The sequence below is a fragment of the Trachemys scripta genome, chromosome 9, assembly GCF_013100865.1.
Source record: "Trachemys scripta elegans isolate TJP31775 chromosome 9, CAS_Tse_1.0, whole genome shotgun sequence".
Lineage (NCBI taxonomy): Eukaryota > Metazoa > Chordata > Testudines > Emydidae > Trachemys > Trachemys scripta.
Genome location: NC_048306.1, coordinates 16716706 through 16728811, shown reverse-complemented (window position 1 = coordinate 16728811; position 12106 = coordinate 16716706). Strand labels below are relative to the sequence as shown.

General features: G+C 43.4%; 1 long non-coding RNA gene across 1 annotated transcript in view; it reads left to right on the top strand.

The window, feature by feature from the left end:
* The window catches only part of LOC117883224, a 49900-nt gene that overhangs the window by 36903 nt on the left and 891 nt on the right, over positions 1-12106 (top strand). Inside the window, exon 4 of the long non-coding RNA XR_004647209.1 lies at positions 9939-10074. This is a non-coding gene — a long non-coding RNA (uncharacterized LOC117883224). The remainder of the gene's footprint in view (positions 1-9938; positions 10075-12106) is intronic.

The following is a 12106-nucleotide window of genomic DNA, read 5'->3' as shown; positions in this document are numbered from 1 at the left end:
GATAACGGTGGCCTGGACTTGATGATTCAGGAAGTCCTTCCTAGTCCTATGTTCACATGCATCAGTTTGACACCGTACAAATCTGTGTCGCTCTATAATATGGACCAGATGTTTAAAGATGTGTCCATGTATTTGTGCATGCCTAATTTATACAGGCAAACACCATGATTATGGGTGCAAATCTGCATATGCACAAGCCCTTAGACTTGTGCCTGCATTTCAAGTATTTGTGTATGCTAACCAGACCCATGAGATTATGTATGCACACGGTCATGTTTTTGCTAGTGTAAAACTCCCAGTATTAAAGAGGATACTGGATTCTCAAGAACAGCCAGACATGAAAAGCCATGAGGTGTTAAACTGCCATAGCTGGAAATCGTCCCTGTAAGTGTTAGCAGCACGTCATAACTATCTGGAAGACCAATCGTTTTCACTTCCACAGTTCCGTCTTTCTGAGGGTCCTTGTTAATGACTGAAGCATTACAGCTCCCCCGTGAGCGAAATATCATTATCCACATTTTATAGCTCAGAAATCTGACTAAGATCAGACAGCAATTCTATGGCAAAACCTTGATATCCACACTACCAACCCCATGTCTTAGCCGCAACACCAGCCTTCTTCCAATTTAAGTGATACTGCATTTCTCTGTCTTAACATTTGCTGCACCTCAAAAAAAGGGCCCTGAGCTCAGTGCCTGCTATTGTTGTTGTTGTCAATGCAACAAACTGCGATATGTCAGCAGAAAAAAATTGAAATATGGGATCTTGAGGAAAAAGTGATGTTTAATGAAGTCTCTCACTCTTGGTGAAAACAGAACGATCTACTCATGCCATTTGAAGGTTGGATATTTCCTTGTGCTAAGTTTTGAAACAAAATGACCATCTCTAGGTATTTACAGGATGCAAATACTTTTCCACCAGACATATGCAGAAGGGCAGTGACAGGTAGCCTGTCGTGGCATTTATTTTTCCTGTCTGACATTGCAAACTGTAAGACTATTTATGCGTGGCATTCTAATCCTGGGGGAAGCATTCAGATTTACATTTTTAAACAACAACTCATCCAGATTTTGGCATTCAGTCAAACAGAAATTTGTCATAGTTTATAATGCTTGTTAACGAAAAACATCAAAAATTAATGCTCGTTAGGGTGCTCATTAATATGCATGGGACTCTCAGTTTTGACTTAATTAAGTAAAGCACCACTTCACTGTGGTATTGTGTCACTGCAGTTAAAAAAAAAAAGACCGTTCAGAAAACATGCTGCAAGAAGAGATCTGGATGATGTTCCCCTAGGACAGAATTACCCCGTATTTCATTGTGGAGCACCTGTATCTTCCACACTAGAGCACCTGTATCTTCCTGACAGAAACTAGAAAATCTTAACTGCATACAGGGTTACTTGGTGATGGTTTGGATTTAATGTAGTCACTACTTGCATTCTTAAGACCCGTGGAGTTTGAAAATACAACATATCTGTACAGAGGGAGCGAGCTAGTGTATAGCTGTTGTCCACATATTTATAGCTCTTCTAGTGTATGTACACAGGGCTACTGAGTTGCTGCTAATGTTTGTTTCAGCCTCCTGGACTTCTATTTTAAATCCGTAACGCGGGTAAGAATTGGGAGCAGAGAATCCATTAAAAGCATAGTTCTGAATATTCATTTGATTTTGTTCTTCCTTATGTCCTGCTGATTTCCCTGTGTATGGAATCCACAGTGGTTACTGTAGCCCCACATAAGTATGGAACTGAGCTCTTTTGACCTTTTCTGTGTAAAGCTGTCCAGATGTGGTCCAATGAACTCTCACTCAGCTGCGCCCGAGGATTAGCGCCAGTGCATTCTGTTCAAAGCAGGCTGGGAATGTCACGTCCTTGCAGTCTTAATTCAGCTTCTGTCCTTACGCTCCTATTACTCATTTTGTGGGGTTGTGATTTGCTTTCACTTCTTGTGTAGGTTACAGGACAGGAGAAAATCGAGCAGCATGTGTAAAGGAGGCATATAGGGACCCTGAATGGTAAAGGGCCAGTTGGACTGTGAGGCGTTTGTGTGTTTGAGGGGCATCAGTGTATGCGTGGGAGAGTGAATGTGAGGGAATATCTGGTGGGTGGACACAGCACGTGTATGTGAGAAACCTGTGGGAGGGGGGCCTGTGGCTCAGATGGAGGCCCTGGGGCTGTGGGTGTGGATGGGAGAGAAGGGAACGGCCTGTGAAGGGGGTGTGGATGTGTGTGTGTAGGTGTGAAGGGTGTATGTGGGGGCGGGGACTGTGGCTGAGGGGTGTGAAAGGCATGGGGGGCTGTGGATTGGGTGGGTACAAAGTTCATGTGGGTGGACTCTGGCTGGGTGGTGTGTGTGTGTGTGTAGGCTGTGGCTGAGGGGTGTGGCAGGGAGATTGTACGTGGTGGGGGAGGTGAGGCAAGAAAGGCTCATGAGAGGGTGGATAAGCAGAAACAACCAAGAAAATATCCTGTAAGTACCACAAAAAATAAAACGATAAAATCTAAGCCTTTGCCAGGCAAGGAGGAGGCGTCGTCTCCTTCCCAAATGAGAAGAGGAAGAAACGGCATGAGAGTAATTTACAATTCTTTTCATCATGAATAAGAAATGAATAAAATAATGTACTCGGCACACATCTTTAATAGTGATAATTCCATCTCCTTTGATAGCAGCATCACGTTCTTCTGGCACACAGTCTCGCTGTTCCCTTTGCCTCCGGGATGATAGGCTGCACTTTCAGAGGGACTGGTTGGAGGAATTTCCATAATCACTTGCCGATCCATCTCATCGGGCTGCAGAGCCTCTCCATCTCTGCAGATACCCCTGTCCCTTTTTGGGTCTGTCTTTCAAGACTCATTACCCTACATTTATGCTATTGGATTTGTTTTCCATTTATGCAATATCCTCTACACTTGGGAGTGTATCCTCCTCCAACTCATTAATGTAAATAACGAAGAGCTGGGTTTCTATCACTGCCCCTTACTGACTTCCATTAATAATTTATTCCCAGTTTTTTTTTTGTATCTTTTATTATTATTCTGCTTCACAGGTCAACTGGCACTAGGAAAACTGAGCCAATGGTTGGAGAAAGGGAAATATTGTTTACAGAGCTGGGTGAATAATTCATAACTGATAATTTATTCAGCACATTTGCTCTCCCTTTCTGATCATGAATTGCCTGCAAGGGGATTTCTCTCCCTCCCCCACCTCGATTTATTTGTTGCATGGAATTATTTGTCCTACCATCTCCCCACCCTTTCTGGGGTGGTGTGGCTGTGCTGCCTAGGTGCATGGAGGGAGCAGTCTGTATACTTCTCTGTGTTCAGGGATTGCGCTTAGCGTCCTATACGAATGCCAGAGGCATCTGACCCTCTCTTCGAACCATATCTCAGATACCAGTTTCCAGGGAATAATCCACTTGAAATAAATTGAATGACAGGGAAAAGAGTTTTAAGGCAAGCTTATCTGGTGATCTAGCTCTGACACCCACTGACTCCTGCACTAAAATACCATATGCATTTGGTAATATTTAGCTCAAAGACTTCAGGAGTGGGCTCTGTGTTCATGCTCGCTACCCTACTACCATGTCCTATGATTTTATGATCTGGAGCTATCCAAACAACTATTATCTTATCTATCTTCAAATCCTTCCTTCACACTCACCTCTGCTCTGTGGTGCATATTAACATCATGGCCAGGCAGATGACAAGTTGTGACTATTGCAGTTCTTTCCTTTCCTTTCCCAACTCCCTTTTTTTCCTGCCCTCAATCCTGATAAAGAAACATATACTAATCGCAACTAACGAAGCTGGGCCATTTCCTCTTTCTTGCATGTTGTATCCTTAATCCCCACCCCTGTGTGTTTTGTGTCTTTTTTTGTACAGCGCCCTGCACAATGGGCTCCCGATCACGATATGGGCTTTTGGAGGAGATCCACTGATACATCTGTGCAACTCCCATTGAAATCAATGAAAACTGTATGTTGCCTGAATTGAGCTCCATAGTCTTTAATGGCTGGGTGATCAATGGCTTAAACCAGTGTTTCCCAAACTTGGGACACTGCATGTGTAGGGAAAGCCCCTGGTGGGCCAGGCCGGTTTGTTTACCTGCCGCCTCCGCAGGTCTGGCCGATTGCGGCTCCCACTGGCCACGGTTCACTGCTCCAGGCCAATGGGAGCTGCTGGAAGCAGCGTGGGCCAAGGGACGTACTGGCCGCCGCTTCCAGCAACTCCCATTGGCCTGGAGCAGCGAACCGCGGCCAGTGGGACCCGCGATCGGCCGAACCTGTGGACGCAGCAGGTAAACAAACCGGCCCGGCTTGCCAGGGGCTTTCCCTACACAAGCAGCGTCCCAAGTTTGGGAAACACTGGCTTAAAGATTTCTACAGTCACTAGCAGAAATTAACTAAACATCTAACAAATGTGCCAATGTATCTTTGATCAATGCACCATGCTTTAAAATGGTCAGCAGATCCTGCATGTGAATGTATCTAATTCTCTCCCCTCCATGAATCCAATCCATACATATTTTTCTTGGATCATTTAGTAATTTCAGTAAAAGATACAAAAGCCCTTATCTTGTCCAGTGGTCTAAGGTAGTGGTTCTCAAACTTTTTTTTCCATGTACCACTTGAAAATTGATGAGGGTCTCAGCAGACCACTTAATGATCTTTCCAAATGTTGCTTGTACCGTTAGCTAACTATTGTAAAGCACTTTGGATAAAAGCGCTATATAAAAAAACCCCTTAATAATAATTAAGGTTTTTTTGTTCTACAAATAAAAACACACAACTCACATTTTAATATCAGTAGTCTTACCTTTCTAATGCGATGGATGTGCCCTCTCTCCCCTGCCGCGGAAGCTGGGGCTGGGAAGAAGGGGGGGTCTCCCCCGCCGCAGCAGCCACCGAACTGAGGTTGGGAAGGAGGGGAGTCTCTCCCTCTCCCCCGCACCGTGGCAGCCCCTGAACTAGAACTAGGAAGGAGGATGGTCTCTTCCCCCACCACAGCAGCCCCCGAGCTGAGGCTGGGGCGGAGAGTGGACTCTTTCTCTCTCCCCCACTACAGCAGCCCCCGAGCTGAGGCTGGGGCGGAGGGTGGACTCTCCCTCTCTCCCCCACCATGGCAGCCCCTGAGCTAGAACTAGGAAGGAGGAGGGTCTCTCCTCCACCACAGCAGCCACAGAGCTGAGGCTGGGAAGGAGGGCCATTTCTCCTTGGCAGCCGCAGCCCTGGAGCTGGGGAAAGTTGCCTCTTTCTCTGGCCACCGCAGCTCTGCACGTCCCAAATTCCCCCCACCCCCTCTTCTCACCCCACTGCCCCCTCCTACCTACCCCCATTCCTCCCACCACCTCACCTTACATGTGCGTCTTCTCCAGGGTCCAAGCACCTAATTAGTGGAGCCACGCCTGCACAGCTCCACTAATTAGGTGCGTGGCCCTTCATTCTCTCGTGTGCGGCCACCCAGGTGTACACTTTAGAGGGAACTATCCGCGGACCACCTGAATGGAGCTCGGACCACAGTTTGAGAACCTTTGGTCTAAGGTACTGCATATGAAAGCAGAAATAAAGAAACTGCTTGATTCTGATCTCACACTGGTTTTCCACATTCTGGGCCTGACTCCCATTGCCTGCACTCTGGGCAGTCATTAGTGTGAAATGCCACCTGCTTGTGCAAGAAAGTAAGGAATTTTTCTTGCGAGTGCAATTCACATTGCACAGGTTTAAATCACTGTACAAGGTGCAAGGCAATGGGGAATTAAACCCTGTAACTCCACTGGCTTCAGTAGAGTTACTTCTGTTTTATTCTGGTGTTAAATGAGATAAAAAATAGCCTCATACATCTGTCAGCAAGGAGAACCCTACTATACATTTACAGACAATAAATAGGTACGTTCAAGCTCAGATTGGCCTCAACTGATTTGTGGATTCAAGTCCTGGCTGGTAGGGACTCAGTGCTCAAGAAAGCATAGATTCCCAAATGGAACTTGGTAGTCCCCATTGCTGGAGAAGAGAGGCCAAAAGACAAAGGTAGTGGGCATTGGTGTGTGTGAGGGAGGAGGGGGTTGAGGTAAGTCTCACCTGCCCGATTTACATACATTGATTTATGGCGTGTGGTCTGAGAGATCATACTAAATTCAAACACAAAGGGCAGAAAACCAGCACATGTGGTGGCCTATGCACAGAGGCATCTGGTCCTACTTGAGAATCACAACATGACACGGGAGCAGCAGCAGTTCTAACCTCTTTCCATATGAGAGAGAAGAAGACAATTGACTCACCCTGTGGCCTAGTGACAGTGGTCAGTAGTTTTAGCATGAGCGACTACTGTCCGGTTCCTCTTCAGAGGTCACCCCTCATTGTTTCCCCTCTAGATGCTTTGTTCTCCAGTCTGATGCTGGCCATTTTAAAGTTCCAAACAACTGTCCTTGTTTATGCTGCAGACAAAAGTGCACCCTCACAGGCAATAAACGAGAAGTTGAGGTATGCTGGAAATGTTCTGGGCATTTCCCTGGTGCATCAGCACAAAGTTATTTAGCACAGGTATTTGGGAAATTGTGCTTCACTGAGAACTTAGTGTTCAGTGGCTCTAAACTTCCCAATTCCCCCAGTATAGTGCACTGGTCTGTCATTAATACATAGGGGTATTATAAAACACAAACATAGGAACACTAGCTGACACTCTCTGCTGCTTTGTTCACCCAGGGGCATCCTTTTAGTTCTACATTCATTTTCAGTATATTTCAGGAAGGGATTAAACAGCACAGGTGCTGCTGGCATAATTATACAAGCAGGTAGAAGCCATGTAAAGACTGGGAAGAAAATGTGTCTAAAAAGTTCCTACAGCCCCATGGGAACAAAAGATATCAATTTAACCTTCAAGCAAAAGGGATCAAATGCCACCTCTGGTACAGCCAAGTGTGCAGCCAACCAACCACATGCTCGGGTAAAAATGTGACAGAGGACAAATTGCAATTATTCCCTGAGCTCACTGGTCTGATGGTGCGTTTGAATGTATATAGCATTTAGGGTTTGTTTTGTTGTTTTCTTTTAAATGTAATCATCAGCTGGCTTTGATGGGTCTGTATGGAGTGTATGTCCATGCCAGATTTGACCTGATGCATTTAGAAGAGGAACTAAGCGGCTATAATACCACTGAAGAAAAGGGGAATTGCAGGGACCTCGATGTAAAGTAGCTGCCTGAAACACAAGTCAAACTTCATGGAGATGATCTTTGTACATAAGACGCCCTTGGTATGACACAACTCAGTTTTTGGCAATTAGCAGTTACTTACAGGTAGGAAAGGGGGAATTGTTATGGATAAAATCAGAACTCTGCTCCAGGAATCTACTTTTTTAGAACAAAAGTAGAACAGTCCCGTCTTGAGTTCTGGGAAGTACCTGGGTAGCATCTTTCTTTCATTTTTACATGTGCCTTCGGTTGCTGGTTCTATTGTGGATCAAGAGGACGTGGGGAAGTAATTAAATACATTGAGTGGTGACTGCACGTGCTCAAAATCTCAGTAACATCCCTCTTCTCAGAAGGGTGCCCCATCATATGTCTGTGCCGAAGGGTGGAAGTTTTGGCATAGAATTTACTGGGAGCAAGGTTAAGCCCATGATTTTTAGCCCATTTTAAGCTCAAGTCATTTGGATAGGCAGTAAAATTTCCATCTCTTTATTTGAACAAAACAGGTTCTCACAATAATTTGGCTTTAGACTGATGTCTATAGTCTTATCATAGCTTCAAACCTGTGTCTCTAACAGCATAGTAGTTACGTATTTCAGTAAAGGTAATACCTTCTAGGGGGACTGCAGATAGTATATACAGACATGAGGAATTGTAAGTGCGTGTGACGTTGTGCAGTCTATATGGTTTTATAAAAACATGATAATAAGTGAATATAATGTAACTGGGATAGTTTTAGAAAAATATGGTAAAAAGTGAATATAACATAACTGGGATGTGCTTCATGCAAAAGGTCTCTTGTAAGGTGTCATTACAAAGCTTATAAACTACTGAGTGTGATCATCCGATTTGTATAAATGTACCACTCTTGTATCTAAAACTAGAAATATAAAATATAACTCTGAGGGCCTATTGTAATTATGTAAAGTGTGGGCCATTAATGATGGTTTGGAATCTTGATGACTCCCATTGTCTGCAGATGGCTGTGTTTACCTGTGAGTTTTCCTGTATATGTGTGTACTGGCAAGTGAGTAATGAAGTCTTGCAGTGACATGTGATCATGTCACCTGAACTGGAATCCATCTTTTAACCTGGTGCTTTTCCAGTGGGGGGGGGGGGGGGGGGAAAACCCCGAGGGAAAAAGGGGTCCCGCCTTTTGCAAAAGATATAAAAAGGGGGGGGAGGGAACAAAGGGGGGGGGGGAGCCCTCAAGAAAAATCCCCTNNNGGGGGGGGGGGGGGGTGGAAACCCAGAGGGACAAAGGGTTCCCGCCTTATGCAAAAGATATATAAAGGGGTGGAAGAGAACAAAGGAGGGAGAGGAGCCATCATGAAGAATCCCCTAGCTATCACCTGAGCTGCAACAAGAGCTGTACCAGGGGAAAGAATTGTGCTCAGGCCTGGAAGGTGTCCAGTCTGAGAAAAAACTTACTGAAGCATCTCTGAGGATGAAATTATTTGTATTCAGTTTGATTAGGCATAGATTTGCGCATTTTATTTTTATTTACTTGGTGACTTACTTTGTTCTGTCTGTTACTACTTGGAACCACTTAAATTCTATTTTCTGTATTTAATAAAATCACTTTTTATTTAGTAATTCACTCAGAGTATGTATTAATACCTGGGGGAGCAAACAACTGTGCATATCTCTCTATCAGTGTTATAGAGGACGAACAATTTATGAGTTTGCCCTGCATAAGCTTTATGCAGGGTAAAATGGATTTATCTGGGTTTAGACCCCATTGGGAGTTGGGCATCTGAGTGCTAAAGACAAGCACACTTCTGTGAGCTGTTTTCAGGTAAACTTGCAGCTTGGGGGCAAGTGATTCAGACCCTGGGTCTGTGTTGGAGCAGACTGAAGTGTCTGGCTCAGCAAGCCAGGATGCTGGAGTCCTGAGCTGGCAGGGAAAACAGGAACAGAGGTAATCTTGGTACATTGGGTGGCAGCTCCCAAGGGGGTTTCTGTGATCCAACCCGTCACAGTGCATATACAACGTAGTGAGTACAGTATATGTAATATATGCAGTGAGCCAAGATCTAGGGATTTGCAGCTCACTATGGCATTAATGTTACTGCTCCGAATGAACTACCACAGCTCTCAAGATTCAGTCACAAGACATATGGCCACCACCTTAACCCGTACAAGAGCAGACATATGAGTTCTTTGTTTTCTTGCTGATGCAAGGACAATTCTGCTTAGTTTTTCTCACAGCAGAAGAAAATGCAGTAGCTTTGCATGCAAGCAACAGTTATTGGCAGGATGAAAAGTTTTAGTTTAGTATTGATTTTAAGTCAGGGAATTTTCTCCAGCTGAGTATTTGCAGGACTTTCTGTATAGAACAGTATATAGGCAAAGGACCCCCAGCCTCTGACAGCTTGAACTGTCAATATTCTGAGTGAGGATGTTTGCTTTATTTCTGCTCCTTTTCACATAGTCTTATCCCAAGCCCAGTGCCCCTCTACTGAGAAAGCAGAGATGTACTTTGAAAGGGAATAGTGGGGAGGCAAAAAAAAAGAGATTTGTGTTTTCTTGAAACCAGCTTAGCTAATTGAACAAGCTTTGCTTTTTAAAGTGTTCTTTTGGTTTGAACTCTGAAAATAAAGCTCGAGATACTCCTGAGTTCTGATCTATAAGTGTTTGGCTCTGTGTGTGTGTTTCCCTGTGTGTCTTTTTAAAATAATGTGTTGTTTCAGTCATTTCCCTGCCTTCAGGGATCTCTGCTCAGCTGAGCTTGTCAAAATGTCTCCTACAGGTTTTTCAATTTCTGTCACCACTTCCATTAACACTTTGGGATGGCACCTGGACTGGGTGCCTTGTCAGTTGGAAGGATCTCTGACCTTTTAAATAAGCATTTTGACTGTTATCTGCACTGAAGATATGCTGAACAGGTTAGTCAGTTGATACCTACTTTACATCAGACTGCCACTGTTATTTAGGGGAAGCAAGTATTGATACAGCCCTTGGGAAATTCAGGGGAAGGAAATACTTCTGATGAAGTTAACAGACTATTTAATGTCAGTACTGATGTATACAGATGTAGCTGAAAGAGGAGATGGGTGGGTTAATTAATTAGAAAATGCCTGCAACTTGTGTCTACCCGTACCCCTATGTGTTCAGCATACTGAAATATCAATGCAGAGAAATCATGTTTCCTTACGAGTGAATCAGTATTTCTGGCACTCAAATTTCATCACTGAAGTAGCCTGTCTGAAGAGATCAGCAAGTTGAATGACATGATACAGCATATCTCCTGAGAATGAGCATCAGGGACAGATAGCAATTTATTCTCTCTATGGTACCTGCAGTTGATGGGTTGCTGCCTGATTTCTAAAGTGGTTACCATTAAAAAGTCAGCACTTGCCAACAATTATCATATGATGCTATCTAAAATGTCTCTTTCAAACTGGCCTTGTCAACATGAACACATTGGTACAAACCTATAATGAAGGCATTTGACTTAATTAGGTCACATGCCAAAATAAACTGTTACAACAGTATAGCTACACTGGGGTAGATTTCCATAGTGTAGACAGGAAACAAGTATGGGGGGAAACTGGTATTTTGGGCACTGTTATGTTGTAACTCATGGCAAATACTGACTTGTTAATAGTGACTGTTATGTTTGTAAGTGTCCTTTGCATGTATAAACAGTTAAATAGTTCATGATCTGCTTTTGTGTCTTCCAGTGAATTTCTGTAACAGTTACCCTTTCTTAAAAAATCTGTTTTTATTACATTCATATACTCTAATTGGTTTCTGTGTTGGTATCAAAATACAACACGTCTTATCTTTCTTTGTCAATTAAAAAAATCTATCCTCTGAAATTTCAAACTACCTCTGAGGAAGAGAGAGTACATTCCTTTTGGGTGATATTTCATCTTCAGTGTCTTGACTCATGAAAAACAAACTGGTACTAAAAGCTAGCATATCTTCTAGAACAAGTTAAAGAAGTCACAGTTTTCCAGGAATGATTGTTCATTATGAGTGAACCTCAGAAAGCTTTGAAGTTCACTGCCCCTGCACATGCACAAGCATGGCTGAACTTCTTTGGTTCAGACATCAGATGAGAAGTCTCATGAGCTCTCAAAAAATTAGCATTTTTTGTTCCCAGAACCAGAAGGTTCAGAGGTGCAAACAAACAACACATTTAAAACATAATCTTGGAACCTTTCCAGTCCCCCAAAATGCTCACCTTCAGTTTGAGTTTCAGGTAAAAGATCACATCTTTTCTATTAAAAATATTCTTGATCAAATATTAAACTTTTCAAACACTCACATTTTGACACCACATGTCAAAAACATTAAGCTTTACTGTAGAGTTGGGAGTAAATTAAGAGTGATTTATGGGACTCTTGCACCTTAGTGGTTGCGTGTCTTCACTATGAATATAGGTGTGTTCTTAACTCTAGTTACCAAACTCAAGACAAATCCCAGTGAAGACAATGCAGTATGTAGTTTTTGTGTGAATTAGGGGGTAAAATACAGCCTATGGGGGAATGACTCTTTAACTCAACTTGCTAATTTATGCAAAAACTGCACACTGCCTTGTCTATACAAGGATTTTACCTTGAGATAATTAACTCAAATTAGCTAAATTGGGTTAAGAACATACCTTTTTTCCCCCCTAAAGATGACAAGGCCAATGAGAGCTGACCCCTTACCCTGAAAATTGCCCATCACATTAGAGGCCTGATATTATATTTCCGGGATGCAGAGCCAGACTCTAGGTAGAAATTTGTTCCATAGAAAAGAATGAGAGTCCTCAACAATCTACCACTTCTACTTACCATAGCACTCTTAGGCTATGTCTACACTACAGACATTACAGTGGCACAGCTGTACCGCTGCAGCTACGCTGCTGTAAGATCTCCTGTGTAGCCGCTCTATGCTGGTGGGAGAGAACTCTCCCACTGGCATAAT